The sequence below is a fragment of the Nicotiana tabacum genome, chromosome 2 (assembly GCF_000715075.1).
Source record: "Nicotiana tabacum cultivar K326 chromosome 2, ASM71507v2, whole genome shotgun sequence".
Lineage (NCBI taxonomy): Eukaryota > Viridiplantae > Streptophyta > Magnoliopsida > Solanales > Solanaceae > Nicotiana > Nicotiana tabacum.
This window is the reverse complement of record NC_134081.1, coordinates 13,802,355-13,830,247: the sequence shown is the minus strand read 5'-3', so window position 1 is coordinate 13,830,247 and position 27,893 is coordinate 13,802,355. Positions and strand designations below refer to the sequence as shown.

The 27,893-nt window shown below is 36.3% G+C and overlaps 1 pseudogene; it reads right to left on the bottom strand.

Annotated features, from left to right (window-relative positions):
- Nucleotides 1-210: 210 nt before the first annotated feature.
- Nucleotides 211-27,875, bottom strand: LOC107824232 (tRNA ligase 1-like; annotated as a pseudogene).
- Nucleotides 27,876-27,893: the final 18 nt, after the last annotated feature.

The window sequence follows — 27,893 nt, the reverse complement described above, 5'->3', positions numbered from 1 at the left end:
GGTCTCATGATTAAAATATCACAAGTGTGTTTTCCATTGCATAATTGATTATATTCAGCAGAATATTTCTTATTTCCATGCCATCAATCCTTAAATGATGTTTCGCATGTCAAATTTCATGTCCAAATGGTTTGCATCTTCACTCCACAGTCGCAACCAAACACAATTGAGCAAAGTTTCAACAGGGATATAATTTGATACTCAATATTAAGCAAACGCAGGATAAACAGACAGCAATTAAGAGAGAACTAATATATTAAGACATTCAATAATCGTCAAAGTACCCGCCGCTCTAGAATACATAGACACTATACATTTCTCTAAATCTAATTCTATCCTGCAAAACTGTTTTTTAATAACTGTGGTGCCCAGGCCAGTTAGAGCACACCTCGACTAATTCTACAGGATACCTGCTACCTCCCACCAGCAACTAGTACTAGATAACTCTATCCACCACCAAGGGTTGGATCGATGGGAAGAAATCATATCGTATTTTTTGTCTCCGCTGGAATTGAACCTGAGTTGTCATGGTTCTAACCCACTTCATTGACCATTAAGCCACACCCTTGCAAAAAAAAGAAGAAAAAAAAAAAGCACACGATCCTACTAAATTGTTACCGGTAGAATTCAAAAGAATTCGAGAGTGCCAGTTATAGTGACCGGTGGATTTATATCAATTCGAGTAGCCTTCCCTTGTGAAAGTAATTGTGGCAGTGTATTGGTTTCTCTGGCAGCAACTCCTTCGCGGGTCCATACTGTGACATGAGGCCATTGGTTTTCGGAATTGACCTTTTCACCTTCAACGGAGCCAGGCTCAGCTTCTAGTGCAGCTAGTTTTTCGGAGAACAACAAAGCAACCAACTCGACCGGCACCTTTTGGTCAAGAAAGGAAGCGTATAGGGCAACTGCAGTGACACCGTGATTTCTCTTGTGAGCCAAGGTCAAATGGGCCTTCTGAATGCAGCTCTCTAAGCTTTTGTCCTTCAAGAAAGCACCAACTTTCGAATCTTTCTGGGCTAGCTGTCCACAAAATAATGACAAGCATGAGATAACATAGTTGGGTCCTTTATGCGAATACTTTATTCATATGAAGGACTTTTATAACTTGTTTGGCCAAGCTTTTAAAATCTGCTTATTTTGAGAAGTGTTTTTTTCAAAAGTGCTTTTCAAAAAAGTACTTTTGGTGAGAATCGGTTTGTGTTTGGCTAATTATATTGAAAAGGACTTTTGAGCAGTAATTAGTGTTTGGCCAAGTTTTTGAAAACTGCTTCTAAGTGTATTTTTCTCAAAAGTGCTTCTCAGAAAAGTGCTTTTGGAGAAAAACTACATTTTTCTGCTTCTCAAAATCTGCTTCTGCTTCTCCTCAAAAATACTTTTTTTTCCTTCTAAAAGCTTGGCCAAACACCTCAATTTTTGGCCAAAAGCACTTTTGGCCAAAAAGAAGTACTTTTGGCCCCCAAAAAAATCTTGGCCAAACAGGCTATTAAACGAAATGCAGAAATTTCAGATGAGATAGGAAATCACTAAGATTGAGAGGACAATAGAGCGGAAGCAGAATATTTGCTTTTCTCGGATAAAGAGATTATTAATTGAACGAAACAGAAGGCAACAATCAGATAAACAAGAAAGACTATCATTCTCTTCAACCTGCCAAGAAAACAATTTAGCCACAAGGAATAATATATTGTTTTGTGCACAAACCCTTAAGTATGATAAGAGCATAGACCACTAACTACAACTAGCAAGATAAAAAATTTCCAGCCATCAAAGACTCCATAAGTGCAACTTATAAGTTTGCAAATTTACTTACATCATTCAGAAGACCTAGAACTTCTGGAACTGGCAGGCTGACAGCAGCAAACACAATAGATCCTAGCTTCCTCTTCTCAGAGGTAGGTGCTGCATACTCGCCCCTTGCAATAGCTCTAAGTTGTTCCAAGACTTCTTTAACAGCAAATTCAAATGGAACCTGAAATAGAAGTTTGCAGAATCACTAGCCAAATATTTTCCTACCAAAATGTGGCCAATTTCTTTCGAACTGTCACTACTCTTCTGTGCCTTGGGGTTCACGGGGGGGGGGGGAGGTGGGGGGGTTGCTGATCATGGAATATTAAATCATCCAACTAACCCCAATAACAGAAAGGCATTGCTCATGCAGCATGTATGATCATCTTTGGCATACCAGCTCACTTTAAGGCAAGTAATTCATTCTTTTTCTACAGACATGGCTTCCTACCTAAGCCACTCTTTCCTCCAAATTCCTACTCCCTCCCCATGTCAAAGAAGAGTTACATAGAGAAAAAACACATATGTGCAAACAGTGCAGGTAAAGAAGCTTCTGTGCTTTGTCATTGGCTATGTTATATGGACTCGTTTACGGGTATATATATCCTACATGGGTGAGTCTAAGTATCTGGTATGGGCGCCAAATTTGTTGCTGATTTTTGGCGTATTTGAAGAACCCACACAAAGTACCCCCAATCTTTACCACACAATTCCTACACATGTACGTCAATTCAAATAAAGTATGCATGTAGTACATCTACGTGTCATGGGTAACATCTGAAGTGAAGGGCTTGAATAAAATTATAGCAATCATAATTTTATTTCCAGTAGAAGGTAAGATCAGAGAATTACGTGCCTTGAGAGATCTAACAGCACTGAGCTAAGCTGCACAAACTTACCTGTATTGAATTGAGATAGTCCGCATTTCCAAGTAGAATATCCCTCAATTGCTTCTCCCATTTCACCCACTCTTTTGCATATGTCCCTTTTGTAGACTCCAATCTACAGGATTGAATGTAAAAAGTCACACATAACGAGAAAAACTCATTAGTAACAATCAATCAACTCGAAACACCATTACCTTAGAACATTTTTAATCAAGAAAAAATTTGTATATATAGGATGGTGGGTGAACTTAGCTTTTGGTCATGAACGTATCACTCAAATACCCAAAATGAACTTTATCAATGTGTAACCAAACATCAGACTTTCTTGTCCTCCAACTATTAATATCGAGGATTCTACATGGTTGAGAAAACACATCTTATAGCCCCAAAAGAAAAAGCATATAAGTGGTCTTAAACCTACTGAAACATGCAGACAAAATGCAGGCTCATATTCATGTTGCAATTAATTTAGTGCACTATATTTGTGTATACATGCGTATGTGGTGTGTGTATACATACATAAATGTGGAATTTAAAGTTATCATTAGGCAATAGCAATACAACATAGGGAAAAGGGTCAAATATACCCCTATACTTTCGAATATTGTCTACATTTAACCTCCGTTATACTATCCGGTCAAATTTACCCCTATCGTTATACTATCTGGCCGAATTTACCCCTATCATCAGCAAACATTTAAAAATTACCCTTTGATGTGTCAAGTAATCCAAAATCTCCCAAATTCCTTTTATTTAAATCACTTGTTGTTCTTCTTGCTCCACTATTTTCAGAAATTACTATTGATGTGAATGCTAAAGTTACTAGGCTATACAAATTATTCAAGAATATTTTTAATTACCAATGCACCCACTTCTCTATTGTAATAATGGGATTGGAATTTGTTTAATTTTTTTATTTTTATTTTTCAACCATATACACACTGTAGAATTCAGTGGGTCTATTTATTGTGAATTATATGCAGCTGATCATTATGTATATACATGTATATTCAAATATATTTTGTCATTATCTGGTTAGTATAAAGTTCGATCGACTAACTTAAGAGTGCACAATGTGTAGGCATTTGATTAAAGCAAAGTTGAATTCGATAATGTAAAGTCTCCGAGGAACTTCAACTTCAATCACTAATACTTGCAAAGTCCCCATACATTTGGTGCAACGAATTCATTAAAATTGGGATGTTGTAAATACTTTTAGAATTTAGACAAGCTACCTAATTTAGATTTTTCAAATAACTATACTTCGTTTATTAACTGTTGTATTATTTAATATTTTTTTCTCTTATTTTTTTCTCCAATTCAGAAAGCATGTAAATGCCAATTATTTCGAAAATAGTGGACCAAGAAGAAGAATCAGTAACTTAATTAAAATGATTTGGGAGATTCTAGGTCCCGGTCACCTGACGGACTGAGGGGTAATTTTTAAAAGTTTATTGATTGTAGGGGTAAATTTGGCCCGATAGTATAACGGTAGGGATAAATTTGGCCCGATAGTATAACGGAGGTTAAATGTAGACAATATCTGAAAGTAGAGGGGTATATTTGACCCTTTTCCCTACAACAAAAGCAGAATCGTAAAAATGAGTTTCACAGCTCCGGATCATGCTCAGATTACTCAGTAGAGTCAGGACACTGGAAATCAATGAGCATATCAGATTTTCACTAATGCTTTTCCAGCCTATATAGCCCCCTGATATCCATCTTTTTCCTGGCCATATGACGCTGGAAACTTCCCAATGCCATTAAGAATCATAGAACCCTTAAGCCCTAAATTTCTGTTACCCCTGATCAACCCCAAATCTGTGCTGCTTTGAATCATACAAACCATCCTAAAGTTGACAGCAAAGCAATAATCAACAGTCAAACAACAAATGGAAGGGCTCACCATATTCAATCGACTAAAGGAATAAGAAAAGTATTTGCAGCCAAAGAAAGAGGGAATTAAGGTCCAATATTTGGACTGGCAGAATAATTGTTGTAAGCTGTAATATTTTTTTAATCTTCTCCACTGACCAGAATTATCAAGCTAACCATTAACTATCAAGACCTCTATGCATCATAACAGAACGTAGTCATCACAAAGTTAAAAGAGTTGAAGCCTCCCGTATGAAGAAGTTGGAAGAAAGTTATCACACATAATATCCTTACTTTTAATAAAGCATTCTGGAGAAAGAAGTGGAATTTTCAAAAGCAATTCATAATTGCTTCAACATAAACTTTTACTTTGAAAATATCTAAGCTGAGGATGTAATAGAGAGAGCTCCATATGGTGCAACATATAGGAAGGCATAATACTATTTCTCATCATGAACACTATAACTCAAATGCAAAAACGGGGAGAGGGTGTGGAGGAACTCATTAACTACACATTTTGACAGTATCTGAATGTAACACTTACCTTCGATGTTTGTTCTTGTGAAGCTTGTACAGATTGATTCCATCCTCAATAATAGACCTCACAGAATCTGGTAAAGGATACCTTCATATGATCATAACAATATCAACAGCAAGTAAAGAAAATGAACAAGGGAAGACCAACATGTCCTAGAATGGAAACAGTTTCAAACTATACAGGTCAAATACCAAATACCGCCGACAGCAATGCCAACAGAGCACAGACTTTAACGATATTAAGGAAGTCATCTGACATGATAGTAGAATATTATCAGATTCCACTGTTACCTGTGGTATTTTGTTGGTTGAATTGCTATAGATAAGTGCTGAAGACATATTTAAGAAAATAAAAGTGTGCTCTCTCTAGTAGCTTAAGCTTTTTGATGAGATGGTTAAACAACTCCAACATGGTATTAGAGCCAGAGGTCTTGGGTCCAACACCATCTATTATCAACAAGAATTTCCACGTGCTTGGCCCGTTCAAAAAGAATCAAGCCCGCACGTGAAGAAGCATGTTGAAGACATAATTAATAAAATAAAAGTGTGCTCCCTCTAACAGCATAAGCTATTCAATGAGATGGTGACACAACTTCATCAATAAGCTATATCACTGAAACTTCTAGTTGTGTCTAATATCCTCTAGGGTCGAACATTGTGGAACACACAGCTCGCTGTAATTAGCATACATGTATTCAAAACCCCAGCTTTATATAAAACAATTGGATTTATAGATATCACCCACTTTCATCTTTTTCTTTTCCTTAATCTTTGCTCTTTTTTCTTTTTGGTCGTGAAGAAAATACGGCGACGATATTGGAGTTTGTGTTCAAAGTTAGCAATCTCCTTCAAATTTTGGAAGGCTGTTTGATATATTGTATGAGTTAGAATTTAAGCTTAACTAAATTAGAGCTATATTCACTCCAGTAAATGAAAGTTAGTGATTAGGTGAAAGCACAGACAACCAGTTTGGCTACATTGTGAAACCGTACTTGATCATTGAATGCCAGTCAGAACTCAGATGCATGTCAAACATCAATATATGATGATACTATGCAGGACCTTTGAGTCATCATGTCTTATACAAAAACAATGGTTGTCCTTACCATCCGGCTGGAAAAATAAGAACAAATTCCATTTTCTTCTAAAATGAGTCTTATGACCAAGCAAATACTTCAATCGAACAACCTAGCCCTAAATTGGAAAAGACCTCACCAATAAATGTAGACATTCAATGTTTGGGGTTATATTAATTTCTCTGTTAGAACCACTTTAGATACTTTACAAATGTTCGTCATTGTTCTGAATGACTTTAGTTTGTTGTTTGTCAAGGAATATGAGAATTAACCTTTCAAGTCTTTTATTTGATAGGTATCATAATACTAAGACAAACTATGGAGAGATAAATTCGTAGAAAATTACAAGTACTTCCACTCAAGTTCAGCAACATTATGCACCCTTCCCCTAGCATAACAAATTACACCAAAACCCTCTTGTTCTAAATTGCATTACAAATATCACACTCGATAGCACGCAATCAAAAACGATTATGAAGAGGATTCACTTATAATATCAAATCAAATGTTATAGCCTTAATCAATTATTGACACTTCCCTTTTTTCTCAAATCATGCTGAAGAGGTCAACATCATTAAGGGGGTTCAGAAGAAAGAAATCTTACCAACCTTTCAGGTTTCAGTAGAGGCATTCTGACAAGTGAGCCAAAACGTTCAATAAGCTCACTCTCGAACTCCTGACGACTCTGAGTGAAAAGCAAACCAACAGAATCAGATACAGATCCCTTGTTTGTTTATTTATTTACTTCGTCAACTAACAGTTCGTACAGAGAAAGATCTCAGATAATCTTGTCAGCTGTATAAGAATCTGTACCTTTCCCTCATAAAGGTGATAAAACATTAGCAGCACATATCCAGCATTTGGAGATGACCTGTCAAGATTTCCCTTCAGGATCAAGCATAACAGAGAGGTCTGAGGCATCAATATCCAAGTTGAATGGAGTAAATGGGCGAGAGCAGTATACAAGGACGGAGTAATGAAGAGTTAAGTACCGGTCCTACCGGATGATTAGCTCGGTGAAGTACTCGGAATATAAAAATCGCAAGTGCATCAACAGAGAATGGATTGATTTCAGTTCCTGCATGATTAGCCAGACAGTAACTAAGACTCCATGATACACATAGATTAGTATGACCCAAGAAAAAACAAATGAACTTGCCAACATGCAATTCTCTTACTACCACTACCAATATCACTAACTGTGAAGAAAGGTAATCTAGAACATCATTTTGTGCAAGCACCGTGAAGCATTTACCCAATAATTGTTCCCCAAGAAACAAAAACAATATAGCAAGATAATACCGAGTTTCACCAATCTAAGTTAAAGATAACACAACTGCAAAGCCAGGAGTGTAGGTGGGAAGTATCTGCCTCATCTCCAAGAAACAAAAGCATATAACAAGATGATAGAGAGTTCATAACTCTTAAGTTAAACAGACAAGAGAACTGCAAAGTCAGAGCTCAGAGGTCGGGAAGCATTTTCCATGCTTCCACCTGAGTCAGACATTAATTTTTCACTCACCAACAAACAAGAATTGTCAGTAACACAAATCTTAGGAAACATAGTAAGAAATGCAAAATGAAGCCACTAGACTGGGTGAATTACCAAATCAATTGACCCAGCTTTCCATAAACTAAAGCAAACTTGCACGAGAAGCAGCATAATAGGTTATTGAAAATGTATGCAACAGAAACTACAAAAGAACTATCTCTCAAGACCTTCTGAATCAGATACAACTGGAATAGCAGATGCTTTGGTGCTTAGACACATCTTCTCAATCTGCAAAGATGAGAATTAAAACCCTGTGAGGCAAATCAGGATATCATGATTTGAAGCACTACCACTACATCTAATGTTATTTCCGAACATAAATAGCCTTAAAAACTCAAGTTCTTTATATGCATTCTGAGGCATTATAAAAGCTGTACGCAAAGTACAGAGATCTGATACAACTAGACTTTCTAATCTCGTGGTGATATCATGATTTGAAGCACTACCACTACATTTTATGTTAATTTGGAACTGAAATAACCTTAAGAAGTGCCTTAAATTAATAAGAATCGTGTTAGAGGATTTGTACTACCCGGGAACAGTTTAGCAAATACAAAAAATTACCTGTCTCCATACTTCCTCATTTGGTGCATTCTTGTCCGCAAGCATGATTGAGTTAGGTTTTCGTCAGCATTCATCAGCAACTTTTTGCCAGTATCTACCTATTAATATGATGGACGTACAGAGATCAAACTTTGTTATCTGAGAAAAAGCTATCCTTCAAGCAAGGAAAGGAGAGAGAGATTATTAATGAAAGATTCAAGAAGCAGATGTTTGTGGCAAGAAAGAACCAGATCACAATGCATTTAGTTTCCACCTGTATTCAAAGTAAATGCTTGTCAGACAGCTAATAGATATTCCCTCTGTCTCAATTTATTCAAAACTCATAATGTTTAACGTCCTTCTACTTCTATACAACTTTTAAGAATTCAAATACCTTAAACTATTCAAACTTTTAAAATTTGATGTGGTTTTTTCTATCAACTAACTTTCAACCATTACTTTAAAGATATTCTTCCACCATTACTGCATCAATATATAAGGATAATTCACATCTCAAACCCCATGCTTGTCAAATACCATCATACAAGACGAGACGGAGGGAATATATGATATATTGATGACAACCTAACAGCACAAGATACATGGACATGCAAAATCAAATTCATTTATAAATAAGGAACATCCTCAAAAGATGTTGAAAATCACCTCATACCTTTAATAAGATCACCCATTAAACTATGAACTGGTCGATCATCTCCAAGCCCTGCTGAAGCATTCTGTATTTCCTCACAAAGAGCAGATTTAGCACAACCTGGTATTCCTGCAATTTAGCACTGCGTGTCAAAAAAATGCAATATTTAATAGTTGCAGCGTGTTTTATAAACAAAAGAGGTTCATTACGTACAAAACACATAAAGACTCCAGCGTTTATATCAGCAACTACAAGCCAACTAGTAGAGAACATGATAACACAAAACCACCATAAAGATTCAGATATTGTATATAGTCTGGAAATTCAAAACCAGTTCTATCTTACCTGGAAAGAAAACAATGAGACCCTCATTCTTCGCAACCAGGTCTTTGGTGGAAATATTAGGGCTTGGAGGTGCAATATTTTTCTCCGGTTCGAGATCACCCTCTTCATCTTGTCCTTCAACAATGGCCAAGAAATCTTCAACTTTGACATTTCCAGCAGATCCGATCAAAGTCTGATTTTGCGGACTACGTTTTGCATATTGTTCAAGGAAGGGCTCAGCTTCACTTAGGTATGATTTTTTTAATAAAGAAATGTTTACTAGACCAAGGCAAGTGTCAGCTTCACTTGGATATGTGGATGATGATAATGGTTTGTCCCCATATTTTCTGCCTATATATACTGCCCTGGAGAATGTAGTCCTCGTAAGATGCTATACTGGGAAAATAAAAGTGACTCACCATAGAAAATCATAACTTCATGTAATATTACCATTCATCAAGCATCTTGCTGAGTTCCCGTTGCTTGGCTTCTGAAGTATTCCAACTTTTCATTTGCCTAGATAGACCATATTGTTATAGAGATTAATATACATTACCATTTATCATTGAGGATTGATAAGACAGTACATCCAGAAAACATCATTCACATTTTTTTTTGTTAAGTAGAACAACTCTCTCTCTTTTTGAGAGGAAATGCACTTGAAAAATATCATTGTATCACTGAATCAAGTCGGCCATAAAAACACAAGCTTGAGATTGTAAAAATACAGGCTGGTAGTCCCAACACACGAACAAAGGGAAGAATTTGTTAGAGACACCCTAAAAAACTTGGGTTAAACACAACTATTACAAAAACAATGAAGTCTAGATTCACAGTAGTTACACTAGCCAGATTGGACATATAAGATCTTTTGAGAACGATTTTTTTTTTTTGAGAATGTGTTGGACATTTAAGATCTGAAAACTAGAAATTCAACAATAGTTTACCAGCCTGCTAGATTCAACAAAAATATGGCTGTAGAATACCATAAAGTGAAGGCTGATCATGACAAATCATATGAGCATCTTAGAAAATTTAGATAATTCATTAGAACTGTAGCACTTAATTATGTGACGATAAACACTCCTAAAAAGACCAATTAAGATGTGAATGGAACGACTTATAATTATTGAATTATGTCGACTACAATGTAGCAGCAGTTCTATATCCAACAAATTGAAATGCAGACAGAACACATATAAAGCCACTAAGGAATCCAAACCAGATGTTGACCATTGAAGAACAAAGGGCCAACAAGATGAACCTCACCTCAGGTAATAAGCCTTGTAAGCAGAGGGACCTTCTTTGACAAGAGTCGATAAGCCATTACGGATCAGAAAAGTTCTCAACTGCCCAGTAAAGAAGCAAAAATAAAACGAAATTTCTTTGCTCAACATATGATAACTTTCAATGCAACATAGCATGCTAACCAATTATGTTCAGAATTTTGATCTTATTAATGGACAGCAGAACCGAGTATCATATTACTTTACAAAAAATTAAATTTGAGTTTCCACTACTGTCACTTTCACTATTTCAATTCACTTCGCGGGCTCAACATATAAAGAACCCCATAGCGAAATGGTTAGGCACATCCTGCTTCCAGCTATATGATCTTAACCACGAACTCTGTATCCAACCCCTTCCTCGCCTTTACGTCATTTCGTTGGAAAAAAGTGGTGTTTAAAGCAACTTGTGTGTACCTCTATATTCCATTAGTACTAGCATTCTCCCACAAGTACAAATACCGCGAAACTCTACTCACAAACATTTAAGATGGAAATCACTTAACTTGTTTTTATTTTTGCCTCCACTGAAATTTGAGCCTTGGTCTATGTGGTCGGCCTCCAACTTCATCAACATCTGGCGCACCTTTAAGTGCTCGTATTCACATCATTTCTTTATCCTTCATTTACAACCCAAGAGTCTTTGTCAATACCAGCTAGGAAATATAGTATGATATACATTTAGGTCAGAAGGCCCAAAAAAGCATATGTGGTACCAGAAACCCAGTACACAAGCAGCTCCTCTTTTGGGAAGTCAACAAGCATGTGTGAGTATATGCCATTACTTCTCCATCGTTCTACTTCACCTCTTCTTTTTTTTTGGAAACTGTTATGTAGTAATTCTATAAATGATAACAGCCAAGCACTAAGATAATGCTTGTGAGTTACCAGTTCTGGGATTCCTTCCACAAGAACGAAAAGAAGGGATCACATCTGTACACAAAAAGAAACTCTAATCCCGTAGTGAGCTGATGAACTCTAACAGCTGTCTTCATCACTTACATCTCGAATGCTGCACTACAAAGACAAAAACTACAAATATCTGTACCTTCGCAACTTTACCAGGTTGTCTTTCCCTTCAAAACACCTGATATTCCTCTCTCCACGTGACCAAAAGACACAAGCTGGCACTCTGTTCCATTTTCTTTTCAGAGACTTTCTAATACCACCACAGCCCTGACCTAACAGCAAATGTTCAGATAACAAGGCATCACAAATGGCAGACTGAACAGGTTGAAGAAAAGGTTCCATAGTTGTTTCGCTACTGTGCAGCTGTTCAAAAGATGATTGTTGCTCTCTTCCTCCTTGTTACACAAATAGCATCTGCCACATCATCATTCCCTGTCGATTCAAGTCTCTTTGAGTAAGACAAGCATCGTGAGTGCGCCGCCACATCAAACATGCTACCTTGTGAGGGGCATATGGTTTTCCATAACTGTTTGTGGCAACTGAGATTACTGGGCAGCTCTTTGTTCCACCGTCTACAGCATGAGACACTGGAAAGGAAAAAAATTCTGTTGCCACCTCCATCTAAGATGATCTTCTTCTGCATTTACCAGTGTTGTAAATAGCGAGCACTACGTCGCTAATAGTGTGTGCCGAGGCGAGGCGAGGCAGCTGCGCTTTTTTGGTCTGTTGCGAATCAGAAAAGGCGAGCGCCTCTGCCTGTGTAGCGAGAGGCGCTGCGAGGCGACGCTATTTGAAAAAAACAGAAGAAAAGGCAGCGATTTAGATTAAAAAACAAAATTAGGGCTTGGGTTTCACTTCTTCTCCTTCAGCGACGAGCAGCGACCAATTCTCAACAGAAAAATTAGGGCTTCATCATCTTCTTCTTCTTCCATCATAAGCCATCAGCACACTAACTCAAGTATGTTATTTTCTTCAGCACACTAACTCAGGTATGTTACTTTCTTTTCTTTCCTTTCTTCTTGTACTTTCTTCTTCTTCTATTTCAGCTGTCTTTTTTTTTTTCTTCGCTCCGGTCGACTTCACCATTGATGTCTTCATCTTTTTTCTTTTTCTTCTTCTTTCTTCTTTCTTCAGTGATCAACTCTTTCTTCTTTCTTTGCTCTGTTTTTCTTCTTCTTTCTTTGCTCTGTTTTTCGACCAGAGCTCTGTTTTTTTTTTGGGTTCTGTTTTTCGACCAGAGGCAGAGCAGAGGCAGTAGCCCTTTTTTTGTTTGCTCTGTTTTTTCAACTATAGACTTATAGTCTTATAGAGTATAATTAATTGCATATTGACTTGATAATTTTTTTTCTATAAAACAACATTTAAATGGCGTCATCCGATAGTAATATAATGCTAACATTCATGAAGTTGTAGAATTTGAAAATCTTGAATAAAAATAGATGTTGCTTGTTATAGACTATTATTAGACTTTAGTTTATGAATCTACTATGACTATCTATTGAGTCTTTAATTTTTGAATTGATATATTTATTAATATATTATTGTTATTGAGTTTTTAGTTATATGTATATAAAACTTTATGTTTTTGTATAAATTGTCGCTTCACATCAAAAAGGAAGCGCTTCGCTGCGCGCCTCAGTGAAGCGGGCCCTGGTCGCTATTTGTCGCCGCACGCTATCCAAAACACTGGCATTTACTGACACCTGCTTCAGCACTATTAATAAAAGGGCCGTCCTTTGTACTTCCCAGTCAAAACAAAGTCTTCTAAAGTTTATGCGCCAACTGCTTCCATTCCAAGATTCAGAAACAAAGCTTTGAGAAGCTAAAAAGATCATTACATGCTATCATAAGAGAGTATTCCTGCCATATTCAACATTAATTTTTGTATAAGCTTCGAACACTGGCCATAAACTGCAAATGTGTTTCCATAGACACAAAGCATGTGAATCGATAGTGCGTGTAATCAAACTCTCTGTTTAGTGTTTACAATACTTAGGAGAGATCACTCTTCTCCACAACCCCCTAATCTCCTTGTCATATCTCCACAACCATTTCATTGGTTGATTATGTACATTCATGTTTTCAATTTCGAGTCCACCTTTTCTTTTATCTTGAAGCACCCTATCCCATTTCACCAGATGAAAGGCTCTCTTTTCTTTGTTTCCATTCCACAAAAAATTCCTTCTGACCTTGTCAAAATTCTTTCACACTTACTGTCATGGGATACAAGGAGATAAGATAAATGAAAAACTGAACAGGTTTGAAAAAAAAGCCCCATGGATGTCTTGCTATTGTGTCCATAAGAAAATATTCCTTCATGCTTTTAAGATCATGGAGCTTCGTTATTTGAATCCTACTTTCACACACCATCTTTCTGCAATTTCTTTATAATTGATACCATATTTGTCACGACCCAAACCCATGGCACGTATTGTCCGCTTTGGGCCTAGGCCCGCACGGGTTTGTCTTTCGGGTTACGCCACCTCAAGCCCCAAAAGCGCGCATACCATGTGAACTTAACTCATGCCTTATATAGCTCTTCACTTTCCTCTCCCATTCTGAGGTGAGATTCGCCTAAGGTGACATGTGCACCCCTTCTTCAGAAGCTTGCCAGCCTAGAAGCCTGTCAGTCCTGCTTGACCCGCCCTCATTAGTCCGCCCTCTGTCATGGGTATCACATTCACCCCTTGGGACTCAGCGTCCTCGCTGAAGTTTGCCTCACCAACATACTGAGGGAGATTCGACTCTGATACCATATTTGTCACGACCCAAGCACATGGCACGAATTGTCCGCTTTGGGCCTAGGCCTGCACAAATTTGTCTTTTTGGGCTACGCCACCTCGAGCCCCAAAAGCGCGCGTACCATGTGAATAAAGTTCTTCACTTTCCTCTCCCATTCTGATGTGGGATTTGCCTAAGGTGACATGTGCACCATTTCTTCAGAAGCTTGCTAGCCTAGAAGCCTGCCGATTCTGCTTGACCCGCCCTCATCAGTCCGCCCTCCGTCAAGGGCATCAAGTTACAAAATCAGAAGATTACCCTGCAGTGACATGATTAATGCAGTATCACCTAAGCTTTTTAAAAAATTAAGTAGCAGGTTCCACATCTGGAGGTGCCCCTTCGTCATTTCTTTTAAGTTTTAGCCTTGAGACATACTCCGCCCTGGAACCCACAAACTCTGATTTCTCATATTGTCAATCCCTGGTCAGCATCATTTGTGGTTGAGACTAGGAAGGTATCTAACCATCTCCGAGCGGCCAACTTTGGTTCCAGTATCATATATGTAATTGTTTTGGTTATAGTTGGTATCACAAAATATTGGAAACCTATTTCATCCACTGCTCTATTCTGCATGAGCCATGCATTCTGATATAACAATTGAATAAAAAGATAACTACAACTTGAAAAAATATGCCCCTAGTAGCAGCAGAACGACCAGTTTCAACTCGCAAACAGCAAGAGTGACATCAACTCATTGTTAATGAACTGCATTACCTTGTAAGTAAGAAAATTCAACTTGACCATCAGATTTGCATCTTCTTCTTCATCAGCTAAACTAATGACCTCTTCTTCATTTTTTACCATATGATTGCTACATCGTACCATTTCAGCAGCTTTCTCCTCATTGTCCTTGAATAAATCCAGGTCAACGAAAAAACCTGTGAAAAGCTACATCAGCAACTCACAGTGCAAAAGGTGATGCTATGAGTCAGAGGAGGGGACTCTCACTGAGTGGAGACTACCCTACCCTTCTAATGAACATAAAAGAAGATAGGTGGTGAAGAACTGGAAAAAATGAATGAAGATATCAACCATGAAGCAGGAAACAGAGGGAGCGGGAGGGATAAAATAGAGCTCTAAAGCAGATAATTTTCTGCAAACTGCTACTTACAAGGTTCATGACCTAGAAGACCAGAAAGGTATGAGCATTGGCAATTTAACTTTCTACTTCTTTATATCTCCACAGAAATAATCATGAATTTTCTGAGAGCAAATATTCAGCTAGCTTTTCTACTTTTTTTTTTTTGATAAGGTAAAGATTTTATTGATAAAAGTACCAAGATGGTACATAAGATTACACCAAGATCAGACAACACTTATAATAGCATACTTCCAGTTACAAGTTGCTTAGCACATCCAAAAACTCCATATATTGATCTAGACTTTCAACTAATTCTTACACCAAAAAAAAAAATTTTGAAGACAAGTATTGTGCATTCTAGCAATGTGATTCCTCTTGCCCTCAAAGCAAACATTGTTCCTTTCTTCCCAGATGGTCCAGAAAATGCATAGAGGGATGCCACCAATTCGCAGAATAGGTCATAAACTATATTTACTTTTGGAATGAAACACAAAAATCAAATGCAGATCACTGATGAATTGGTTGATGTCCTAATAGATCGTTCAGACATGATGACTATGTAGGTCTTTGTTCTTCTAGAGGAGAGTCTTAAAATTGTCCTTGCATTAGAATTTTATATGCATTTTCTAATACTACAACTTTGTTCTTAAATTGGACTAACAGAAAGTTTCACGTCATCTCAAGCACCAGCAATGAGACTGCTCATTTACTACCAGAAGAGAAAGAAGCATCCTCTTAACTCTATGGAGAATGAATAGTTTTGGCCAAATCCCTGACAAGTCCTCTTAGTAAACTAAGACAGAAAACAGTGTCTCATTTCAAATGAACGCTTTACACGTTAGCAACATCAAAAGGCTTTACAGGTTAGCAACTATAACAGCTAGCAGATCAGTTAAAGTTTTGGCTGAGAAGAATAAAAGAACAAACATTACCTCGATACAAAGGCCACAATCCTGGATTGTCCCTGACATGACAAGAATTTCTTTAATCAAGAAAATCACACGAGATATGCAGCAGTATCCAAAAGGTAAACATTATTTTGCTGGAATATGAGAAAAAGCGGGGTGGGGTGAGAAATTTATGTTGAAATAGTTCAAAATAGACCTCATCTCTTTCTGGTAAAGGCGGAAACCTGAATCGCTATGTACATGAATCAACATTTTGAAAGGCAGGTTGCCACTTGATAAATCATTAACTTTATGGAAGTTATAGTAACACTTGAAAGCAACAGGAAAGCGCTTTTCGCTCATCAAACAAACCATTTCCTGAAGGAAGTGAATATATACCAAATAATGGTTAACAACATTGAGACTAAATAGATAACTAGAATCTTATAACAATCAATCAGGTTTTTGGGATAAAAAAGGGTGACAAAGAAGTTAAGCCACACACCATGACACTAAGACCAATTCACGTAGTTCCATGAGCTTAACCAAAATGTCAGTAATTTATTTCTAACAATAAGAGAAAAGAAGAACAACCAGTGTATGCTGAATGAGAATATATTAAGTGATGATAAAAGAATGGACCAGTTTAAGAGAGAGAGAGAGGAAGAAACCAAAAAATATGTATGAAATAAGAGATGCATAAAATTAGTGAACAGCACTATTCCTGTCCCTGAACCATGTTCAACCTCATGAAGGATGAGAGGATGGTGTGAAGAGGGAGACGGATTCATTTATTTAAGATATAAGATAGAGAATCAGACATACACATAGATTTAAAAGTCACACTAAATTAGAGAGCAAAAGTAAAGCAAGATTAAAATATCAACGCCAAATTTAAAAGAAAATAGTACTCCTCCCTTAGTTAAATTGATTGCCGTGCTTTTCTTTTTGAATTGTAATCGAAGTTCTTAGATTTCTATTATTACTTGTTGTTTCTTTCGCTTCGGTTTTCTGATTGGTTTACCGGTGTTGTTGCTTGTTGTTACTCCTTCCTTTTTATGTGTCCTGAGCCGAGGGTCTACCGGAAACGGCCTCTCTATCTTCTTAAGTTAGGGGTAAGGTTTGCGTACACACTATCCTCCCCATCCCCCACTTGTAGGATTAAACTAGGTTTGTTGTTCAAAGTTCACTTCCGAATGGAACACCCACCAAAATACAATGAAAACCTGCATATTCCACTTTGCACCTTAGAGAAACCCAAAAACACTAATGACTCATCATCTCACTCTGGGAACCACAACCATAGAATGGTTTCCAAATTAAAATTCATGTCACACCAAACATAACATAATTAAAAAGGGAGAGAATATAGGAGTAATGCTACGAGATTGTAACAGGAAAATATGAAATATGTAGTTGAGTATTTGAAATCCATGGAGTGTGCCAAAAACGCCAAGCCAGCTCAATGTCCAAGTTACAAAACATTTTCTTTGAGAGAGCAGTTTTCTCACTTTCTGATGTCTCCAAAATTACTAGAATTGCAATGTTTTTCCACTACTGTTTTTGAGCACCGCAAAAAATGCATGGAACCAAGCAAAAGTTGCAGTATGATTTTATCCTCTCACACCGATACAAAAATGCAAGGGTATTCTATGAGTGTAATTAGATTCAGGTATTCACATGTTAATCCAGAATACCGGAACCTCCTTAAACTTGATACTTCCACTATTATACCTTCCACTATCATCTCCTTCACTATTTTTACAAGTGAAATCACCTTCATTGATAAACTTTGGTGAATTTTCCTCACATATATCTTCCCTTTTGGATGAGTTATCTCCTTTACTATATTTTAGTTCTCCTACATTACCGATTGTGTTCCATACAAGGACAGTACCCACCACGATTTCTATGTTCCATACTTCACCTGCTTTAGTGAAAAGACGCACAACCATCAACATGAAGCAATTAGCAATCATCGTGAAAGCAATTATGCTAAATTGTGGTTTTTTGAACATGCTATAAGAAGAAAGTGATCTGATAAGCCGATTTCTAGGGAAGACCAACTAGGGTCAATATACAAATACTAGCAAGCTATCTCTTGTTCTGAAAACCGGTATTGCTATAGTCTGATTGTGATAACATATGTAAGAAGAGACTATCAAGAATTACATAACCAACAAGCAAGAAATTGATTAGGAGATACATTCAATTGATTCATGTCAGAGATTTTTCCGGACCTTTAATATTCTGGTAGAAAGATCAGCAGAATGTGCTTGTAAGAACTTTGAGACAACAGATCCATCAGCATCTCTTGAATGCAAACCAGATTCTTCATCTCCAAACCAGTCCAAATAATTTGGGCAGAAAGCCGTGCCAGCACTCTGAAGAAGTGCCTTTATCTGCTGCATATGTAGAGTTTAGTACTATGGTTACGAAACTACTCTTTAGCTGCTGAACTGGTACATCATGTGACCAGTGTTGTCAAAGGCTCATTTGGCACGCTTAAGCCCTGAAGCTCAGAGAAGTCCAGGTACGCGCTACGGCTCGCTTAGGTTGTGCTTCAGTGTAGGCAAGGCACTAAGACGTTCACCTCACGGCCCGTAAGCCGTAAGTTTTATCTTAAATAGGGTGATACTAAACAATATGATTGGCAAAAAGATGTTCTACTGTTATGGAAATCGTTTTAGTAAAGTTTCTTGCATTACATGTATAATTTTATTGTTTTTCTTCGTCGTGCATTTTAACTAAACCCACACTTAGATTGTGCTTTGGGCTTAAAACCCTGATAGACCTGAAGCGCTTTTTAATGTTTTTCGCCTTTGACAGCACACTGCATGTGTCCTCATAGAATACATCCATTACCTGCTTTTCTGGTCCATTTGCAGCACATATTGCACGTAGCGTAGGCCCTAGGTCCAAGCCCTCTGGAAAAAAGAAAAACATTTATGCACATGAAAACAAGAAATAAAACCAAATGTCTAGCAACAACAACTACTATGCCTCAAACCCAAGCAACTTGAGGTTGGCTATCTGAATCTTCATTAACTAAGTCGCTCCATTTAGTCTCACCTCAGACCAATATTATACAAAATAAAAGAAAAAAAACACAAGGAATTCTCTATATTATTTAAATCTTTGGGAGGATTATCTACTGATTCCATCAGCTTTCCAGTCAAAGGACCTATGTTCCAAATACCTAGCAAAGTATTCAAAAAAGATTGATTCACATTAAGGACACATAAAAGTAGAGAAAGATAAGAAGCACACAAAACCAAAGAAAATTAAAAGTCTGGATTTGTGGTAACTGCCTCACGTGAATTGTTCGAGAGGGGATATTTCTATTTAGATTGGGCCATGACAAAGTTAGTTCCTCTTCTTTCTGTTTAGTTTATCTGATGTCTGAGTCCTACTTGAGCCACTTCAACATTGAATCCTCATGGCTTTGTTCGTATGATTGATTGAAATAAACTCCAGATGTACTTGAATTTTTAAAATGTTCAAAGTTGTTTCTATTTTCTAAAATTTTTGCACTAAAATACAAAATCAGTCTGAGACTTCTATTCACATTCATTCTGGAGATAATACCTTGGAATATGTAATGTTTTAACAATTTATAAACTCCAACGAAAGTATTCATCAAAGATCTAACTATCCAAGATGTACTTAGAATCTTTCTAGTGTACTACAAGCACAACTTTCTGTACTAAAATTATCAGTCTAATTTTGCCCTCTCAAACTCAACAAACCAAAGGCAACTTTGTTAACAACAACAACAACCCTCCCACAAGTGGGGTCTGGGGAGGATAGTGTGTACGCAGACCTTACCCCTACTCGGAGGAGTAGAGAGGCTGTTTCCGATAGACCCTCGGCACAAGAAGATGGAACGAGACTATGCAGCAGTAACAATAAAAGAAACCAGAAAAATAAAACCAGCAACACAATAACCAGGAAATAGAGAGGAAAGCAATAACACTAAGCAGTAATAATGGCACAGTACTACAGACGCAATGGAGTAATATGGATACAACAAGAGCCACTAACATCCTAAGGCAAATCACTACCAGACTAGCTTCCTACAATCTAACCTACAACCCTAATGAAGTACTAAGGACACAATTGGAGCCACTAGCAGCATAGATCAAAACACTATCAGACTAGCCTCCTATCTCCTAACTTACAGCCCTGATACTCGACCTCCACAACTTCCTATCAAGGGCCATGTCCTCGGAAATCTGCAGCCGCCCCATGTCCTGCCTGATCACCTCTCCCCAATATTTTTTAGGCCGCCCTCTAACTTTTCTCATACCCCTCAAGGCCAGCAGTTCACACCTCCTTACCGAGGCATCCAGGCTTCTCCTCCGCACGTGCCCGAACCATCTAAGCCTAGCTTCCCGCATCTTGTCTTCCAAGGGAGCCACGCCCACCTTCACCCGGATATCTTCATTCCTAATCTTATCCAGCATAGTGTGCTCGCACATCTATCTCAACATACTCATTTCTGCAACTTTCATCTTCTGGATATGAGAATTCTTGACTGGCTAACACTCTGCACCATACAACATGGCTGGTCTAACCACCACTCTATAGAACTTGCCTTTAAGTTACGGAGGCACCTTCCTGTCACACAAGACGCCAAACGCTAGTCTCCATTTCATCCACCCCACCCCAATACGGTGTGTGACATCCTCGTCAATCTCCCCATCCCCTGGATAACCGACCCCAGGTACTTGAAGCTCACGTCTATGTCCGCTTCTCCCGACCCGCCGCTCAACTTGCACTCCACGTATTCTGTCTTAGTCCTGCTCAACTTGAAACCTTTAGACTCAAGGGTCCATCTCCAAACCTCCAACCTCTCGTTAACACCGCTTCGCGTCTCATCAATCATAACAATATCATCAGCAGTAAAATATACTCTTTATCCTATTAAATTTTGGAATTAGGTTGGGTAATGGAATTGAAGATTGTGGTTGTACAAAGTCTTACTTCTTAATAGAAAAGTATCTAAATGTTCATCTTAAGATTAACTAGTATAGCACCAGCGTGATGCACGGAAAATATAAATCATGTGGTGTGATCTAATTTGTTTGACCACATTATATCATATTGCTTGAATTAAATTTTAATTTCCTTTTTTTTATCCAGTGAAATATGCCCAATAAGAAAATTTTATGAAATCAGAAAAAGATTCATGTGGTTATCAAATAACTTTTCAGTTCCTCACTTTTCTTTATTACATAATCTACTATATTTAATATTATTTCATTTGCTACTATGATATTATATTAGCCTGTTACTTGACTTAATATTTTTGTTAATTCTCTCTTTTTAATATAATGTAGATATAGAACTTTTCAATGAAACTTTTTTTCCATTGTACATCTTCATTTGAATTCGTCCAAAATATAAATTAATTTTTTCTTTATTAGTTATAAATCTATCAATTTTTTTAATAACTGTTATTTTGTATTATATGCCTAGAAGTGAAGTTTTCTCCTTTGACTTTTTATTAAAACTATGATTTTTAAGATTTAATTATTAAAGTCAACTATCTTTTAAATTATGCTTTATTGCTTGGTATTCTTTCATTGCCTATATTTTAATTTTTTGACTTTATCTATTAAGATTTAAGTTACGTGGTGTTTTACATATGTATGATTTTTGTCATTATAACTCAAAAACGCTTTCTGATTTGAAATTCTAATACATCTTATCATATTATATTTTATACCATTTTTCCTCCTTTTGTTCCTCGATTATCGTTATTACTTTATTCGTTGCTCAGTATGATTGCACTATCATGTGAACTTTTTTATTAGTTTGCCTTTGGATTTAATGTCCTTGCTTATTATCTTCTTTAATATAACATAGATAATATAGATTTCTTACTCCTGAGAAAGTTGATTATTAATTTATTACTCATTTACTTGAAATTCATTCATTGTTCTATATCTTTTTATTTTTGACTTTATCTATTATGGTTTTAGTTATGTTTTATTATTTGTATGAATTTTCTCAACATCATTCAAAAGATACTTTCTAATCTCAAATTCAAATAAGTTTTATCTCTATAATTTTATACTAAAAATAAGTTTTATTTTTCTTATCAGTAAGTTTATTTATTTGTTACTTGAAAATCTTTCAATATTCAATATTATTTAATTTTGATTTTATTAATATTTTAATTACATGGTATTATATGTCATCTCAAATTTAAATAAGTCTCATCATTCTATTTTGTTTTTTACTTTTTCTCAATACGCCACTTGGCTTCATATCAAGCTCGGTTACCATTCTTTTAATATAATTTAGATAACTTTTAATATATTATCTTCATATCAAGCTTGACTACCACTTGGCTTCAATTTCAAGCTTGCTTAATTCTTCAATTGTCTAAATTTATCAATAATATATTGAGTATTATTTACTTACTTTCTTTTATTTCTTAAACTTAGTATTTTATGTATAATCTATAACCGAAATAATTTCATAGTTAATACTAATTTTGATTTTTTACTTCGTCCAAAATATATGTTCTTTTATTATTTTGTATAAAATGTATCAATATTATTAATGTTTTTTCTACATTATATGGAATAAGCAATTAGACTTTTCTTCTATTTTATTTTTAATATAAAGTTTGGATTTTTACACTTTTTACTATGTTGCTTGTAATTGTTTCATTATTATATATCTTTTATTTTGTGTGAATTGATAATGACATGCAGGCTGCGAGGCCAATATAAATAGGGGAAGAGAGAGGAATGTATTTTATTTTTTAAATTAGCTCAATTTATTTTGTCTCCCGATTAAAATTTATAAGCTTTATCTCAATTCAAATATTTTTGTATGTCAATTCAAATACATACAAAATGTCGAAATGATATAATCTAATAAGAATATTAAAAATTGTGTATTTTAGCTTTCAATTTCAAGTACATTCTTAGCATTACAAATTGTCTATACAAATCTATAATATAGATATGAATTATTTATCGACATAAAATCTAGTTATATTTTGCTTTTAAAGTGTGAAGTAGCATTTTCTCTATATGATACTTGGCTCGACATCATGCTTCACTATCGTTCTTTTAATATAATAAATGAAGTAATACTATGTGTTGGCAACTTCCCAATTCAAAATAGAATAGGTTTCAGAATAAATAATTTTCAAATAATAATAATTATTGTTTCCGTAAAAAAAATAGTTAAGTATGTTTAATTTCAAATTCAAAAAAGAGTAACTAATTAGTAACAACACATAATGCATAATTTAATTTTTTAAAAATTTAAATTCAAAAAGAAACTAATTATTACCTAACCTAACTAACTTGGTCCTCAATTGCCAAGTGGCCTATTGTGAGGCTGCCACTTGACTTAATGTGGAGGCTTTTTCCTCTCCTTTTAATAATATATAGATTGTGCTCCTCTTAAATAATTAAAAACACGTGGAGTGAAACAAGTGTCACAAACACGTTTAGATATATTAAGCAGTAAGCTTAATTCGAGGTTCAACTTGGGTGTATTACAGGAGTCTCATACGACTAGGAGATGAATAGAAGATACACGTTAAAAATGGCCACAAGGTGATGTGGGTCACTCTACCTATCATTTAGGCTTCTCTATCCCTTCAAATGAGAATTGCACCACATAACAAAACAATCTTCACACTGCTTCATTTAAGCATGCAAATAAACATCTTAACCCACAGTAAATATCGGTATAGAGTATTTAGTAAGACCATATAGGAAATGATCAGCTTACCACCCTCTAATGGCGGAGGAGGCCACTCTCTCAGTACTCGTTCCATGTGCTCTGAGCTCTCACGCTTTACAATGCGAGCCACAAGGCCCTCCAAAATTTCACCTTGCACTTTTATGTGGTCCTTTGATCCTGCACATTAAACCGAAGTATGAAGGAGGACAACACAACGTAAAAACAAGCGCAAACAACATAAACAAATAACACAGACGTAAGTGAACAGATTAGAAAGAAAACTAATACAAGATTTCCAAAAGTCAATTGCAAAGGTACAGACAATCGCATGAAGATTTACATTTCACTTGCAAAAAGGATGTAAATCTTTTGCAGCAATGAAAATTTAAAAGCATATGAAGCATTGTATGTTAAGCGACTCCATCAAGCTCTAATTAAAATGCTTTTAGAGATCCATAAAAGAACCAGACAAATCAAAATGCATACTGCAAGAAGTAAACAGCAAGATGCCATGAGACGTGGCAATTTTCTGTAGCAGGAGAATGAATCGGACGACGCATGCAAAGGGCAAGAATTGAAGATAGATAAGGCCTTTGATGAGCATAAGAGAGTGAAGAGAAGCTAAGAAGGCAATAGGAAAATCCAAGGGTAAGACCTTAGACGAGTTGTGCCAAAAGCAAAGGCCTGAAGGATTGGAAAAAAGAAATGTATGAGCTAGCATGATAAAGAGATAAGCTCACATTAAATCTTCTTTTTCCTTTCGCTTTTTCTCTTTTGATAAGGTGACAGTTGTAATAAAACATTCATCTGTACAAGTTATATACAACAGTAGAAAATCTAGACAGAAATATGATTCTCTAGAAACAGTATCCAATCATCTAGACTATACCTTTCTCAGCCTTTTGGCTAAGATCAAGTATCCAATTATATAGACTAATTGGAAACCCACAGGTGCTATCAAAATTCACAAAAACAAGAAATATCTTGTAGTTTCTACAGAAATAAGTTCCGTACTTCTCCTTCTCTCCCTTCTGAAAGTCCAGTAAAGAATCAAACATTAGAAGGTGTTTGGCATGCTCCATTGCACACCTAAAGACAAGTTATATTCCACAATCTCCACATTACTTGGTAATTGATAAACAAATGACCTAAATCTTCCTCCCACCTCTTACACATATACCATCTGTATATGCTATCTTCTCTTTACTCATATACTCATACGTAAGAAGAGACCCAACGTTATATAAAATCCTCCATTTTCCTTGGCGTACTTGTTTCTAGTAGGTGTGACAAGATTATAGGTCTTGAAAAAACACGAAAGCTTAACAAATATTTTAAGTACCCGCCACATAACTACACACCCAACACAACAGAGGACTTCATAAGGTGAATGCAACATACAAGATTCTGAATCACATTGGTTTACAGATAACTAATTGGCCATGGAAGCATATATGGAAAATCAAGATTCCCTATAAGGTAGCTTGTTTCACTTGGCTACTAGCAAAGGAGGCTATTTTGACCCAGGATAATCTCATAAAGAGAGGGATTCCACTGTGCTCAAGATGCTTTCTATGTGGGAAACTGCTGACAGTTGGCCATCTATTTTTATATTGCAGGATAACAGACCAGCTATGGAAGATCTTTATTAGTCTGATTACTGAAGTTCTTCTCAGTTGGGATGAAGCTGCAGCAGAAGCAATAGGCAGAGATAGATGGAGGACTGTCCCAGCATGTATTTGGTGGACAATCTGGAAAGAGAGGAATTCCATATGTTTTGAGGACAGAACCAACTCATTGCATAAGATCAAGCTTAATTGTGTCCTGCTTTTTATTTTTGGTGTAATCAGATTTACACAGAAGATACTGCATCAATCCTAGATATTCTTGGGTCTTGCTGGATTCTAGTACAACCTATGTACTGGTTTTATTAATACATACAAAATGTTATCTCAAAAAAAAAAAAAGACATCTATAGACGAATCCATAAACATTAAAGAACATCTCAGTATGCAGCTAGCCAAGTTCAGAAAATATGACGAGATAAACGTGATACAAGGAGATAAGGTAGGCCCAAAATCAAATACAAGACAAGTTATATCAGTAGAACTAAAATCTCTCAGAGATCGATGCAACAAGACTACATCACAACGGAAGCAAAGAACGCCTATAGGCGATAAAACTAGATGGAGTTGAACTAGATATTTGAGTAAGATAAAGTGTGAGATTTTAGAACCTCTAATCTGTACTAGAAAGAACAAGATTTGAATAGAGAAACTTAGGAAACTCATTTGTCGAACCCCAAGTATTTTGAGATTAAGTTTTAGTTGATTGATAGACTTTGAAGGAAACTCTGAAAATGTTCAAATGTAATATTATGTTCTAATTTCACCTTATAAACTGCTTCCAGATATAGGTCATTAGTCTACTTTTTAGAAGTCAAGGGAATTTTCGAAATTGAAAATTTAGGCCATTTTGCTTAATTTTCGTAGTCAAGGAAAATTTGGTAATTTCGCTTTGCAGTAAATTTGCACAGTATTTCTTAAATCTTTATTAGGTCATGTGACCCAGCTACTCACAACAGTGATTTGCTTTGTAGATTATATGACACCATCACAGCGTTATGATATATTGAGGGGTTTAGAATATGCATGCCACTGCATCTAACCAAACTCTTCCTCCATCATACTACTTAAACCTTAAAGTCACTTCTTAAAATACTTTTCCTTCTCCCAAGGTGCAGTGACATACAATAAGTATAATTACAACTTTATATCCTGATGATCATCCCTACTCCACTTTTTTCAAGTCCATACTAACGTTCCAAGCAGTTCTGCACCCAACTCTTAGTCAAACTACATCATCTCAGCAAAGGGAGGCTAGAACTAGAACAGAATACACTCATACAGTGACCTCCTACCAGAAAAAGTTAAAGAGTCGCACCGAACTAGAATGAGACTGCATTAAATAAGGCATAGAAATGCCACAAAAGATGACCAATCAAATGAAATCAGCTAAACAATTTAAAGAAAATGTTGAACTTACCAGGTACAGAAATATCAGCAACTTCGTCAAGAGCCTGGCAAACGGGTGTTGCTGTGCCTTCCTCGCAGAGTGCATCAAACGCAGCAAAGAAGGAAGTTACTGATTTCCTTCATGTGGAAACCAAAGGATCTTTCAGAAATAGACCGTTACTCATACATTTAACAAGACAGAAACAGGCCCATAGTTTTTTTTTCTTTTAATGAGAAAATGTGAAACAACAAGGCTGTGAAATTGACACTCAGAGCAAATAAAAAACATGAAGAGCCGTCCATATACGAGAGACATTATCTTCCAATAATGGGATAAGAAACCATTTTAAGTTAGTAAGAAAGCGATTTACAATTGGGAATACAGTCGCACATGACCTAGCTTTTCATGGTACCCAACCAGAAACAGTCTTTGTTTTTTGCAGCTATTAGATAGCTTTCAATGTCCTATTACCTTTTCTACAATATTTCAGCCACAAGTCAGTTCTAAATCGCTATACTTTCACTGCCAAACTAAAGGTCATAAACCCAATGGTGGTGTTAGATAATTTTTTTTTTTTTTCTGTTAAGCCATCATCAAGGCAGAATGCCGTTGATGTGGGGGGTCCGTTGATGTGGGGGGTTTGGCCTGACCCCTACCTTGTCCATACAAAAGCTGCAAAGTACAAAGAGAGGAGGGGGGCATAGACCTGACCTCCAAAGCATTACTTACAAGACTGTGACATACAGTCTTCAAAAGAAAATATGAAAGAGACTTCACTATACAAGAACACTTCCATAATAATTCAACTAACAAAAAAGTAGCTTTGTCTATCTTCTTCTTATGTTACCTAACTGCCATTTGTCAAGTTGAAAAATTCCTTTCACCTCTTTCAGAAGCTGTTGAAAAGAGTGATAAAAGGTACTAGTTCCACTTGATAAAGCTTAGCAAGAAAGTCTGCCACTTGATTTGCTTCTATGCAACAGTGAG